Consider the following 15,421-nt stretch of genomic DNA (forward strand, 5'->3'; position numbering starts at 1 on the left):
ACCTTACATACCATCACCAAACAAGTTATGAGAAGACAAAGTATGCATGTATGCTATTGCATAACATTTGTGTCAGTAGAAGAATTCAATTAAATGAGCCTTTAGTAAAAGAGATTGAAAACATGGAAAATGATGCCTACAGGGGAAATGAAGACACAGGAACCAACCAACAACACTGTCTATAAAAAGACATTGTCAATCAGACCCTTTCGTCGAGCCTGCCCTGTGTCTTCATTTCCCCTGTAGGCATCATTTTCCATGTTTTCAATCTCTAGTAAAGGTTCATTTAATTGAATTCTTCTACTGACACAAATATTATGCAATAGCATACATGCACATTCCAACCAACAACACTGTCTATGAAAAGACATTGTCAATCAGATCCCTTCGTCGAGCCTGCCCTGTGTCTTCATTTCCCCTGTAGGCATCATTTTCCATGTTTTCAATCTCTAGTAAAGGTTCATTTAATTGAATTCTTCTACTGATACAAATATTATGCAATAGCATACATGCAATTGCAATTTTGGCACACTTGGCTGGGTCATACTGAAGGCTGCCACCTGACCCATGCAAGCAACGGAACCGAGATTTTAATACCCCAAAAGTCTGTTCCACCACAACACGTGTCCTAGAGTGGCTGCGGTTATAAGCATAATGAACATCAGTTGTTGGTTGGCTCACTGGTGTCATTAGGAAGGGCTCTAGAGGATAACCAGAATCACCTCCAAGGATCAGAATATAAACTAATTTTTCATCTAACATCACCTTTGCAGTGGTTGTTTTTGTTAAGGGAAAGTTAACCAGCTCCTTAATGCTTTCATCCCTTAAGCTGGTGAATTCTGGAACAGCCTTTTTCTGTTTGTATATCTTCCTGTCTACTTCTTAAGCTCTTTCAAGAGGGTAGTATTAAGACCCTCTTATCTACAATGGGGCCATACGCTATAGCTGCGTGTGGTCTCAAAGTTCATTTACAGCACATTAGCCCTTGAGCCTGCGGTGAAAAGGATCCCATTACTTCCAAGGCACTGTGCTAGGGTGACATCCAGTTTACATCAGTTTACCTTCCCCAATCTTCCTCAGGTACTCATTTATCGTCCAGCCCAAAAGCGAGGATGAACAGCCACTGCACCTTAAAGGATCCCTCCACAGATGCCTCCTCAGCCCTCCCTTAGGACCATCCAGCAGACCTCCACACCCAGCACCACCAACATGGCCAACCACTCCGCCCAGCACCACAGTCTTTTAACATCTAAGTTTTACTTCCTACTGGAAGTATGCCAACATGCAGCCTGTGCCTAAGACGGGTGACCGTTCCAATCCTTCAGACTACAAAAGACCCTCCCAACAGAAACTACACGATTCCAGGATGGAGGCTGCAGAATGCTCAACTTCATACCTTACTATCACTTCCAATTAAGCCAAGTCCTTAAGCTAAGTCCTTCAACGCCTCTAAAATTAAATTTTTTAACCCGTCAACTCGACACAATCTTCCAAACACTTATCCCCCATTTTTCAATAACACTCAGCTGTCACCTCCTTCAATAAACATCCTCGGTCTATCCTTAACTCAAAATCTCAACTGGAAACTTCACATCTCCTCTCTTACTTAATCAGCTTCCTTGAGGTTGGGCTTTCTGTATCATCTCTGCCAGTTCTTTTTATCCTCCCAAATGATATCTATATACAGGGGCCTTGTCTGCCCTATTATGGAGTATACATTTCATAATGTTCCTTACTCTTTGTCTCTTTCCATTCCTTAACTACATTTCCATTGCTCTAAAAAATATGAGTGGCCATTTTATAAAAATAGAACATATACTACCCTGTCTTTTATTCTTATGACACCCAGTCCATTCCTTGTTGTTTGTTCCTTATTTTTCCCTAATGAAACGGGTTGTCCTATTTACTGCATAAAAAATATATTTGCTAGTAAATACACTTCAGAGGCACTTATGTATATAAATGAATTTTGTAAGCATTACAAAAAACAAAGTTTAAAAGGGCTTAACATTGAGGAAAGTTATTAGATCCTGGAAAAGCATGAGCGTGGAAGTTGGAAAGCAGTTGGTAGATAGCAAAATTGTTCTAAGAGGGTCAGAATACATGCTGTGACTGTGAATGGACAGCATTTCCATAACCTTTTTGTAAATACTCATCCATATTAATTCCTCGAAAGGATAACCAGGATAATGCATCTGACAAGTCAAGAAGATACCAAAGCCAAACATTAACATACAGGTTAAGTTGGGAGCATATGCTATTAGCTTTGAATGGTCGCGATGCTCATCTCCATACCATTGGCCCTTCAGCCTGTGGTGGGTAACAATCCATTAACTTGGGACACAGGCCCAGTGCAGCATCCAGGTTACCGGTTCACCTTCCCCAGGTAACAATTTACTAATCATCCGGAAAAGAAGGATTCGAACTCAGGCACACAGTTCTGGAAATGTGTACTAACCACAGCACCATGGAGGCACATTAACTTGTGCTGTTTTTCTTACAGCTGCTAAATTTTACAAAATACAGCAAAGGTTTGGGTAATTACCAAGAAGTAGTGAGTCTCCGTACTGGCCCTCCACAAACTGCTGGCGCAGAACGCTTTGACGCCATATGTAAGAGTCATGAACACTCCCGGGAAAGCTTGCACAGAAGCTGATGATCCTCATCTTTGAGTCTGCCACAACTTGTACATTAAGGCTGTACTTCCTCTTCCTGTTCAGATAAATAACTGCATTTGCAGGTGCTTTGATGGGTATAAGAGTGCAGTCTATTGCCCCTATGACAGAAGAGAATCCACTGAGGCCATAAAAATCTTGCTTGATAAGCATGAGCTCCTGCAGATTTTGGGGCTTATTTATTTCTCGTTTTGCTTTGTTCAACAAAGCCTCAGTAACATCATTCAATATTCTTGATATTGATGACTGACTGATACCAGCTACATCACCCACCACATTCTGAAATGTCCCACTGCCATAAAAACGCAGGGTAACCAAGATCTGTGTGTGGATTGGAATTGCTCTTGTCCTACTTGTGGGCCTGTGGATATGTGGTCCAATCTCCTCACACAGCTGAAGGATTTCATGGTGGGGCAGCCGATAATAATGTAGGAGGAGATCATCGCTGACCTCTAAAGGATTGAGACGGTCTCTGAAAACTCTTTCCCGTCGTAGCCTGTCATGTTCCAGTGCCCAGAGCAGCGCCATGTCCCCTTCAAAAAAAGAATTTATATAGGGTAATAATCTCATATGCTAGAATTGGATTCTTTTTGTTCCAGTTACATAAAAAAAGTCCAGTGATCAGCTAATATAATTATATAGAACCTAAGTAAATAACTACTTATTATCAAAAGTTCCATTCAGATCTAAAACGGTGTCTCTATTGCTTCGGATGAAATGTCACGGTAGCTTGTCAAGCAACAGGTCTCTTGCTCCCTAATTCCTACTGACATTCTGGTAAAATGTTTTACAAAATTGTTTCCAACTTGGCAAAATCAACATAGTCCATAGGTGATAAACACCACAGTGCATTATATTTTGCTTGGGTTAGGAGTCCTGAAAACCCAAACTAACCTAATATTATCCGATAAAACTAACAGCTGAAAATATAATTATCACCAGCATTACTTTACACCTTGGCCCCTGCATTCCAAATTCTCCCTCCATTATTACTTTGTTATTAACAATCATTTTACCAGCATATCAATAACATTTGTTAGAGGGACACAGAACACTCCCCCCCCCAAAAAAAAAATTTCAATAAATAATACATCACTCATGTGCTTTGACCATTATTTTATTAATCTATTGGAAATATTGGATGTGTAAATGAAGTGAATGATTTCCACACATTTGTTAATATTTGCTTACACGTAAGGAAGAACTCAGTACGTAGAGCTATGTCGACTAACATCTGAACAACCAAAGTCAGAGTCTGAGATGGGAGAAGCCTCCCCACCACATTAGTGTCCAAGGGTGGCCGAGAATAATGTGAGGCTTGAGGGGCTGATTATAATTATAGCTGGAAAAACTGCCTTCATGATCATGGTATCTCCTCTGACACTAATTATGTCCAGCTAGACATCTAAATATTTCAAAACACAATTACAATAATCAATGAATATGATTGTGAGACATACTGCTAAACAACAACAGGTAATAATAATAGTCCCATGATTTGACTGATTACTCTTCATCAACAGAGTTCCAAGTGCACTCTTCCCACAAGTCTTATGAACTGCATTTCTTTTCATATGCTAACTATTTGCTTTGAGTCTTTAACGTTGCAGATCAAAATCATGGAAATTCAAGTAAAAAAAAACACCACTTTTGATTCGTGCAGAGCTGCCAATTGACCCGCTAATGTGCCGTTCATTTTGATTTACTCAGCGGTATTTACACGGCTGTACTCGCTCATGTTTGTCACTTCCATTCACTACTAAGCATGTCAGTCGAATATTTGCGTATAAAACCATGGAACATAATAAGTAGAGAGTGAAAACTGAGGATAACTCATCGCCGATGCGGCTACGTGTCACTCACTTCGTCTTTTTCACGTCTCTCTCCACTTATTTCCGTCACTATTATACGTTTTCATACTCCTGCAACTACCGAGATTATCGCAATTGCATTGCCATGTTCAGGAACCACCGATACAAGCAGTCAGACGGGAAAATAAACCTGAGGCGGCAGTATTTACCCACTTACCACGCCTCCGGTAACTCAGTTACGGGTGCTCGGAGCCTCTGTAACTTTTGGCCTTACCAGAGGTGCGGTAAGTGGTTGATGAATACCGATTTACCGGGTGGGCGGAGATACCGCGAAACTTACCAAACAGGTCTGGTAAATGGTTTGATGAATCCGGCCCCTGGCTGTCCCCCTTAAGCATGGCTGGGGACTTGTCCGAGAACCTCTCTCAGTTCAGCTGCTTAAGCGTAGCTCTTTCATCAAAATCCTTCCCCCTAGAAAAGCAGAGGTGGGCAAGTGCGGTACTTAGTTTGGTAGTACCGCATTACAAAAAAAGTACCGCACTACCGCATTACAAAAAAAGTACCGCACTACCGCACTGAAAAATCCTGCGGTACTTTTTGCGATACTTAGAAAACTATCGAAGACATTTGCAGCTCGGCATGCTCACAATGTTTTTTTTTTTTTTTTTTTTTTACAGTGAATCGGACTCAATCAATCGGTATCAGTCATCAAAATCAGTGATCCAATCATTCTGAATTTTCAGTTATTGTTCAAAATGAAATACTAAATGAATAACTCGGAGTAAATCTGTTCGTCACTCAACCCAATACGGCGCGCCATGACTGCCTCTGACGATGACTGTACATGGCAGTGAACAACAGTACAAGCAAGCACTAACATGATCGCCGCTCAATCTCATGTACATAGTACATACTATATCTGTTTTTTTAACTTCATTGCAACTCTCTCTCTCTCTCTCTCTCTCTGTCTCTGTCTCTGTCTCTGTCTCTGTCTCTGTCTCTCTCTCTCTCTCTCTCTCTCTCTCTCTCTCTCTATATATATATATATATAATTATTACTATTATTTATATTATTATCATTATTATAATTATCTCCTCGTTGAAATTTCCACGTGGTTTCTTCGATGAGCCTGATACCTCAGGGCTTAAGTTTTCCCACGGGAGCAGCTATTAACAGTTGCAGTTGATGTGTTTTGTCTTAATATGTTGGACAATTTGAAAAATGTTTCACTCTTCCTGGAAGTCATGACTTTCCTATATTAGTAATCTTTCGTTTTCGCTCAAACGATGGAGAATATTCCTCCCCTTCCTCCCCTCCCCCTTCACTCCCTCATATCCCTGCAGCTGTACCACCCTTCCTTCCTTCCTTCCTTCCTTCCCACCCCCCACTTCCTCCTCTCTCACATGACACTTATTTCCTCCTCCCCCTTTCCTGTCCTCTCCCTCTTCCCTCGGAAAGTTGCATTCCCTCCCCTTCCCTTCCTCCCCTTCCCGTCCTCTACTCCCATGTCCCCCCTTCCTCCTCCCTTACCTCCTTCCCTCCCTCCCCCAGTCCTTTAAAAAAAAAATTTGTATCAAGTTATTAATTAGTCAATTGATAGCCAGGATAGTCACTGAAGTATTTCTTTTTATATTGACTAGTGACTACCGCTACTGCAGTACCGCACACCGCGTACCGCACTGGGAAAGAAAAAAAATGTGACCGCACTACCGCAACTGCACTACTGATTTTTCAGTACCGCGCCCACCTCTGTAGAAAAGGTTATAACGTCCCTCTCTTCCTCCAAGTACCACGACGAACCTTCAGTAAAGGACCTTTTTTAAAATGCACCCTGTTCCTTGTAGCGCGCACCTCCGGCTTCAGGTCCTCGCAGCTCAGGGCGCGAATGCGTTCCCCGGGTTCATTGCATCCACGGCATTTGGCTCCGCAGTTTCCTTAGCTCTGCCTCTTAATAATCCGCTAGCTAAGAATGAGCGCCTCGTCCACCGTCCCCAAAACATTGGTCTTACCAGCTTAGTACCTACAAAGGAAAGCTTATCCACTCTGCCCTGTGTCGGCCTTGAGGATACGCATAGCATCCTCTACGGGTCGCGATCAGCATCGCTTGTTCTGTGACCTCACATCTGCAATACCTTTGTCCACCAGGAGGACTGCAGACCTTCTGATGATAATGAATGCGGAAGGATGTCTGGGCCACGCACCCCGTGCTCACGTGTCCGGGGTGCCGCGTCATCCCTGACCTTCGCTCGGACCAGTGAACCCTACATGCTCGGACCCATTCTCTGTACCGCGTCAAGGAGAGCGGCCAGTAGAGCATGGCTTCCTGTTTTATGGCCAGCTATCTCTTCCTCTCCACGGACGACGCCCCTGCGTTGTACTGGGACTTCCTGCGTTGAGGAAGATACATCAGGAAAGCGTGTTGACATTACGTCAGCCGCGAAAGCAGTTGGAGGGGGCTAGGGGCACTCCAACCTCTTTCCTCTGTTTAGATTTTCCTTCTCTTTGCCCATAAAAGGAATACTTGTGCTGGAAGTATGCTTCCTTATCAGTCGTGGTCCTTTGCTATTGTGATTACATTTGGGCTTAAATGAATTGGCCCAGTGCTCCTTTGGATTTGTTGAGCTGGTTTTCCCCGTCTTGGGTCACGGAGAGGATTCTTCAAGATTGTACACTATACTAAGTTCGGGTGACTCAGGCCGTCTCTACGCATACCGACTTGGGACGCAAAAGTAGACTCAGGTTTGTGGCACTTCGATGGAGTCGCCTTCTCCCCTGCTCCAAGTGGGAGTTAGCTATCGTGCACTAGTCATGGAGGGTTCCCAAAATGACGGTTTTGATCTCTGAAAAACCTATTTTTGGGAACCCGGAATGACTAGTGCACATTCCTTATCCCCCCCCCCCCCTCCTTCCCCACAGAAGGTTCCTCCAGCCTCCGTCGAAGCACCTTGAAAGAATGGAGCTTGCGGCACCAATCTTTGTCTGTGTCCAGGTGGCGCTGCCAGCACTCTGCTCGAATTCTTCACTCGACTGTTTCACACGTTATTATTTGTTTTTTTCTAGTGCAGCCTAGACTCGTTATAGTCTAGAAGTTGGGATATTTGCCGTTTTTATCTAGGCTTTATCGCGAGAGCGAGTATCCCTCTCACATTAAAGCTATCGTGCACTAGTCATTCCGGGTTCCCAAAAATAGGTTTTTCAGAGATGAAAACCGTCATTTTGTTTGTAAACAAAACAGACGAGCGAGAATAGGAGGACGCGGCGGAACACGACACCGGCACCACCACCACTGCACTCCACCAACCCACATCCCCACCCTCCAAGCACCATCTCCCAACCCCCCCACATATCTGTCAGGCCCCGTTCCCCTTCTCCTTTTTTGCGCTTGTTCTTTTTAACGAATTTGCATTCAAATGTATCTAACTTGTATATTTTTAGACTTACGGGTGCCAAAACTAAATAAACCGTATTATTATTATTAGTAGTAGTAGTAGTATTAGTAGTAGTAGTAGTAGTAGTACACACACACACACACACACACACACACACACACACACACACACACACACTATCTGCACTACATAAGAGATAGATCGGACAGAGAAGAAACCTTAGATGAAACTCGAGATTTTCATAGATTTACTTTGATATTTAGACCACACACACTTTGCATTTCTATTTTAGTGAATATTAAGTTAAAGGAAGTATCGGTCAAGCTTGATATAAAAATGAGTCAATCGTGTTGCACTGGACCACTGGAGGTCTGCTGGTTATCCAATTATCGATCCATTATAGTCTATCGATTTTAACTTGAGTCCTTGGGCGCGACTCAGAGATTCCCCACGAGACCGCGCTGGTGTGGCGCCACATCACTCCATTACTCTTCTCAGAGAGGGTCGCTACCTCTCTCTCTCTCTCTCTCTCTCTTGCATGGCTGTGCAGGGCGAGAGAGTGAGATCTATTTGAGTTGTCCATTGTGTGAGTCGCGCCCAAGGGCTCAAGCTAAAATCGATAGACTATAGTATACTTTACCGTCAATACCTAGATACTTGACTTTATAAAGTAATCTATGGTGTGGAACTTGTATCAAACGTTTTCGGGAAATCAAGATACACTACGTGAAGTGATTTGGCTACGACCTAAACTGATGGAAGGGACACACACACACACACACACACACACACACACACACAAACACACACACACACGCGCACACACAGAGAGAGAGAGAGAGTATTAAGAAATCCTTGGCAAATGAGGGAGGTAAGTCGTTCATAAAGTTAGGAAGAATGAACGAATAAAATAATGTATCGTGGAGCGAGAGAAGGCGGAGCTGTTTCAAGGTGTGATGTCATGATTCTCCTTCTTTACATGGGGACGGCCTTGCTCCAACCAATTAGTGAGGCAGAAGGATTTCTTTTCATGTTTTTTTTTGTGGTGAAACGTGCACCATTTTTATTATTATTTCATCCTTGTTTTAAGGCTATACGTATTACTCATTACGGGTGTGATCAGCACTAAAATAAGTAGTACAGGCCATTTGCGTTTGAAAGCCACAGTTCCAGAAGAACCGATGCGTTACAGTGTGCCATAGTAATCTAAGTGATTTAAGCCATTGCGTTACAATTCTGCTTATAAAACTTTGAGAAGTCTGCCTGTGTTGAATGTATATACTGTTATGCAGTGATGTAAGGGGCCTTAAATTGAGAAAGTGTGCTAATCCCCAAACACACACCAAATGTTGATTGTGTTCAGTGGCGTGTAGGCTGTATATGCTGAGTGGTTGTGCTCTGAAAACAGTTGTGGTTACCAGCCACCGACAAGGTTTCATGAATCAATCACCATCTGCACTGCGTATTTAATAAGTTGTTATCTACTACATAGGATCTGCCGTACTTAGAGCGGAACGACTCGTGTATCAAGAGGTTTGCTTGGAGCCAATACTTGCGGTGTGATGCGGCTCCAATCGGAGATCATTATGTTGCTACTACACAACTAACAAGCTACAGCCGTGACCACCTTGACTTGTTTCCAAACAAAACACAGTTAATAAATATGCTTCGACCTAGGCTGTGCATAACTTAGGGCCGCTTGCACAGTCGTTTTGTTTGTTTTGATCGTTACCAATGGCTGTTATCGCCGCTATAGTATTTCCACATAAAACTGGCCGATGGGGTAGTGGCGGCTGCGGGGTTAGCCTTGCCCCGCGCCTTGCCACACACATTCAATTCCTCTCGCTTCCTCTGCAGCCGCCACTACCCCATAGGCCAGTTTCACGTGGAAAACTATAGCGTCGATCGCCGCCATTGGTAACGATCAAAACAAACGAAACGACTGTGAAAGCGGCCCTTAATCTTTACAGGATTTATAGATATCATAATGCTATCAATATGAAAGGCGTTATGACACCCCCCTCCTCCCCACACACACACTACACACACACACACACACACACACACACACACACACACACACACACACACACACACACACACACACACACACACACACACACACACACACACACACACACACACACACACACACTAACTAACTAACTAACTAACTAACTAACTAACTAACTAACTTAATAACAAACTAAAGCACACATCCGGGGGTACGTTGCATCCCTCGCCGCCTCCACCCCTAAAAGTCCTCTCGAGCAAACCTCCATCCACCTGCACTGACCTAAGACCTATAAATAAACAGACAAAAACAACAACCAACAAACAAACACACCAAGGACACGGAAAATATACACACACACACACGACCCATGCGCACCTCATTTACATTTCTGACAAACACACATAGCTTGATCACGCCACCATGCTAGGTTTGGTGCAAGATGCATTTTGTCGAACTCATTTAAAAAATAGAGATATTCTAATATCGAATAGAAAAAAAGGCTTAAATGATAGGTAAAATTGATAAGATAGAGAACCAAAATAGATTAATGTCAACCCAGAATTGAAGGTAGTCATGGTAGGGCAAGGAGTCAGTATTCAATATTATAGTGTCCTTGGGGCAGACAGAGACCGAGGTTAGAAACTTTACTGAGATAGACTGCAAAACACTCGGCTGCACAAGGACATCCTAGATCCTGCACAGGCACAAAATCCGGGGAAAGACTGCAGATTATTTTAACAGGCTGAGGCGTAAAATTACCCTGACGACCTTGAGTACGAAATCAGAGGGATAAGAACGTGGCCGCTGCTTTGCAACCACATGAGTGTTTGCTACTTCTAGAAGTAAAAAAAACGATGGTAGATGACTGTGGTAGAAGTAGTAGTAGTAGTAGCAATATTATTATTAATATTAGTTGTAGTAGTAGAAGTAGTAGTGGAATTAGTAGTAGTAGTAGTAGTAGTAGTAGAAGTAGTAGCAGTAGCAGCAGTAGTAGTAGTAGTAGTAGTAGTACAATAAATAGAAAGACTATGATACACAACATTAAAACCAAGTGCCCTAGCTTAGCTATGTATGTCGAAAATACCTATACATACCCGAACGACTTATACATAAATAGCCACAGTGGAAAAGTGAAAGTGTTAAAATCATCTGAGGGAACAACACAAGGTGACCCAATAGCCATGGCTATGTACGCCCTGGGACAATCAGTCCTCCAAAGTGAAATCGCGTTCGCGGAAACACGGGTGAAACAGGTGGCTTATGCGGATGACCTCTCAGGTGCTGGTAAAATCTCAGACTTAAAAGGGTGGTGGGACACTGTGAACACCGCCGGCCCTGAGATAGGATACATCCCTAACGCCACCAAGTCTGTCCTTATTGTCAAATCTGAACATTGTGACCGTGCCGCAGAGACTTTTAGAGGAAGTGGAGTCATTGTGACAAAGGACGGACAACGACACTTAGGTGCAGTGATCGGGACAGAGGTATATAAGAAGGAGTACGTAGGAGACAAAGTAGCTGAATGGGTGAAGGAAATAGAAGCTTTGTCTGCCATTGCCAAGACTGAGCCACACGCTGCCTATTCAGCGTACACCCTCGGCATCCAACTTCGGTGGACGTTCCTGGTGCACACCATCCCCAGCATCAATCCACTCCTCCGACCACTGGAAAATGCCGTCAAAAATGTATTCTTGCCGGCGCTAGTGAAATCTCATGCTTTGGGGGAGGATGAGAGAGATATGCTAGCACTTCCCCCAAGACTGGGTGGGATGGGGATCACCAACCCTGAGAAGCTGGCTGATAAGGAGAACCAAAACTCCATCAGCCTTACCAGGTCACTCATCAACAGGATCATCGCTCAGGAGGCAGAGGGCGAGATAGACCAAACATAAATAAGAGAAATTAAAAGAAAATTTTCAGAAGAAAGGCAACAGGCCCAAAAAGACGAGCTGGACCGTCTTACACACCACCTGTCCACAGAAATGGGTAGAAAAATACACACAGCACAGGAGGCAGGCGCCTCTAACTGGCTAACGTCATTACCAATCAGAGCAAATGGCTTCAGCCTCAACAAACAAGAATTTGTCGACGCCGTTGCTCTGAGATATGGCTGGCCGATTGAGGGACTGCCTGATCTCTGCGCATGTGGATCATCGAATGATGTCACCCACACCATGACATGTAAAAAGGGAGGCTTCGTCTGTATTCGACACAATGAAGTGAGGGATCTGACAGCCAGCATGCTCGAGGAGGTATGCCAAAACGTCACTACCGAGCCGGCACTGCTTCCCCTGGACGGCGAACACCTTCGGTACAGGACGGCCAATACCTCACAGGAAGCACGGGTTGATGTAAGTGCCCGCGGATTTTGGGTGCGCGGACAGCGGGCGTTCATGGACATCCGTATATTCGACCTGATGGCTGCCTGTCACCTTGAGCTGCCCCTGGAAGCCGCCCACCACAGGAACGAGCAGGAGAAGACAAGGGCATACGGTGAAAGAATCCAACATGTGGATCAGGGCAGCTTCACCCCCCTCGTCTTCACCACATCCGGCGGGATGGGTCCCAGGGCCCAATGCTCCTACGCACGCCTCGCGGAACTAATATCAGAAAAGAAGCATCAGCCAAGGAGCCACGTTGTCGCCTGGATGAGGTGTCGCCTCTCGTTCTCCCTGCTCAGGTCGGCCATCCTATGTCTCAGGGGCACCAGACACTCTGGCCCAAAAGCCACCAACATCTTCAATATGGACTATGAAGCTACAGTGGTGGAGAGTGACATTAGGGTGGGTCGGGAGTGACTTGAGTAGGGAAGGAAAGGGGGATCTGGACGTAATAGATGATAGGTGATTTAGTGCTAGGTAGTATTAGTGATATGGTTGGATGCCACAGTCATTAGCGAACAGAGTTGGGGCTAATGACCTCCAAGCTATGGAGCCCTCCATGATTATGTGTCGGGAAAATAAACATGGGTGGAGGTATCATTTATTAGTAGTAGTAGTAGTGGAAGTAGTAGTAGTAGTAGTAGTAGTAGTAGTAGTAGTAGTAGTAGTAGTAGTAGTAGTAGTAGTAGTAGTAGTAGTAGTAGTAGTAGTAGTAGTAGTAGTAGTAGTAGTAGTAGTAGTAGTAGTAGTAGTAGTAGTAGTAGTAGCAGTAGCAGTAGTAGCAGTAGTAGTAGAAGTAGTAGTAGTAGTAGTAGTAGTAGTAGCTGTACGGAGGGCGGTGGTCGAGTTTTCAGTTGCTGGAGAGCCTGTGGATCTTAGTTTGAGTCAAACCGAAACACGCTGATATTTCAAACCATCGCCGAGTGGCGGAAGATTACCCACATGCTGCCCAGATTTTCACTCAACCCTAACTTCAGCGACTTTGTTCAATTGGAGCAACGGGGGGCAGTATGAGCCAAAGAAGAGTCATATATCACGGCAGCCAACGTCAACATTACCGCAACCATCACTCTAAGAACCCTTTATTTTGAATCATTCACTTGTCTCCTTGTCTCTTTTTACAGGCTCTTCACAGCAAGTAGGTCATAACTCTGTTGTTGCCACCCTTGAAGGACGGGAACGAGAGGAGTCGGCGGAGGGAAAGGGACTCAATAGTAGGTTATGGGAGAAAGGTTGGAGAGGAATGCCTCAAACCTACTCAACGCCGCCGCTATCAAGGTCAAAGAAACCTTACAATTTAAACACTCCTCTCCCTCTTCCCTTCACTAGCAGCAACACACACACACACACACACACACACACACACACGCGCGCGCGCAAACACACACACACACACACACATACACCCCACACACACACACACGCACAATAAATCGCACTGCGGCTGCAAAATATATGCACTAATTAAAGGAAACCTGGTAGAATATAATTAGGGACATGACACTGCTTGATCTGTGAAATTCAAATGCCTAGACACACACACACACACACACACACACACACACACACACACACACAATTCCAGTATTTGCCCCGTCGCCTTACATCAGGTAGTGTTTTTTTTTGTGTTTTTTTTTGCGGCCGGCGATATGCTGGTTCACCTTGACGCCAATATCAGCAGGCCAAGGGAGTGCGATTGACCTTAAAGACAAAATTCTTGCCTTAATTGAGTGATGGTCGGTGTGGGTAAGGGCAGCGATTTTCCCATAACATCTCCATTTTATGAGCTAAGAATTACCGTACCGCTGAAGAGCACGCGTGTAATGCAGATGCTGAAGTAGTTATAAGTCGTGATGAGCTATGAATATAATGAAAGTTCAAGTAGGATATAAAGTAAAGTTGGGGGATACGCTGTAGGCACACGTATAGTTGCACTGTTCTTTCCCGTCGTTCTGGCCCTCTAAGCCTGTGTTGGGTAAGAACTCATTTTTCCCGGGATACAGGGCTAGTATAACAACCAAGCACCACAGTTTACTTTCTTTTGGTTTCCCCAGGTACCCATTTATCAACCAGCCTGCAAAGATGAACAGCTGGGTGAACTGCACGTCGACTGATGGGGCCGGGATTTGAACCCGGGCCTGCAGATACGTAGCCAGTCTTGCTACCCACTGCACCATGGATATGATGGGAATGAAACTTAGGTACCAACATATGCGCACAATAAACTAAGAATTATTGTAACGCTGTAAGTCGTGGCTGGCTGTATGGCGAATATTAAAGTTATTAGACTATTTGAACGGTGGTTCCTTAATTTTTTTGTCTATCTTTAATCATATTTTTTTCGGTCTCTAGGGACTCTGACTTTTCACACAATTTGTATATATTTGAACTATTTTTCTAAGTATGATATCATCCGAATCTCTGTTCAGATCTATAGCTAGGCTATCTCCTATTTTGCCTCTACTCCTTCCTCACTACATCTGTGGTTATACCCAGTTCAGCTAATCATTCTCCTCACCGCCATGCTCCTTATCACGGAAATTTGGTGTATTTTTTTTACTGAAACCCAAGTACCTCCTTCATATACACCTTGACGTTGTTATTTGAATCTTTAAAAGTAAATAACTGGTGTCTGCCAATGCCCTGTCTTTTCCTGATTGTTGTCAAACTTTTTGTCATGCTTTAGAGTTTTTCAAATTTGTCCTTGTTAAATTTACGGATATCGTTAACTTTCCTGTTGTTGAAAAGTTTTGTCAGTTACGCCAACTCTGTATCATCCTTTCTGGCTTTAACTTTTATATTTTTTAGTTTCTCGGATATTTTTGTTTCCTCTGTTAGTTTACTGGCAGCGCCCATTGATACCATTCCTCCTACTTCTAGCGTTGCATCCATGACAGATTTAATTAAACTGTCTTACCAACTAATTTCTACCTTACCTCCGCAGTGTTGATTCCGTCGTTATTTTTTTGCAGTTTTTCTTGCTAAATGCTGTTCATAATTTGCAACCTATATCCCTCTACCGTTCCATAACGCAGAGGATAACACCTCTGCCTGTTACCCGTTAGGCTGAGGCTGTACGACTAGTTTCGCTGATAGGGGCGGTTACGGTCTCACTTAAGCAAAGAGGATGTGTGTGTGTGTGTGTGT

The sequence above is a fragment of the Eriocheir sinensis genome, chromosome 9 (genome assembly GCF_024679095.1).
Source record: "Eriocheir sinensis breed Jianghai 21 chromosome 9, ASM2467909v1, whole genome shotgun sequence".
Classification (NCBI taxonomy): domain Eukaryota; kingdom Metazoa; phylum Arthropoda; class Malacostraca; order Decapoda; family Varunidae; genus Eriocheir; species Eriocheir sinensis.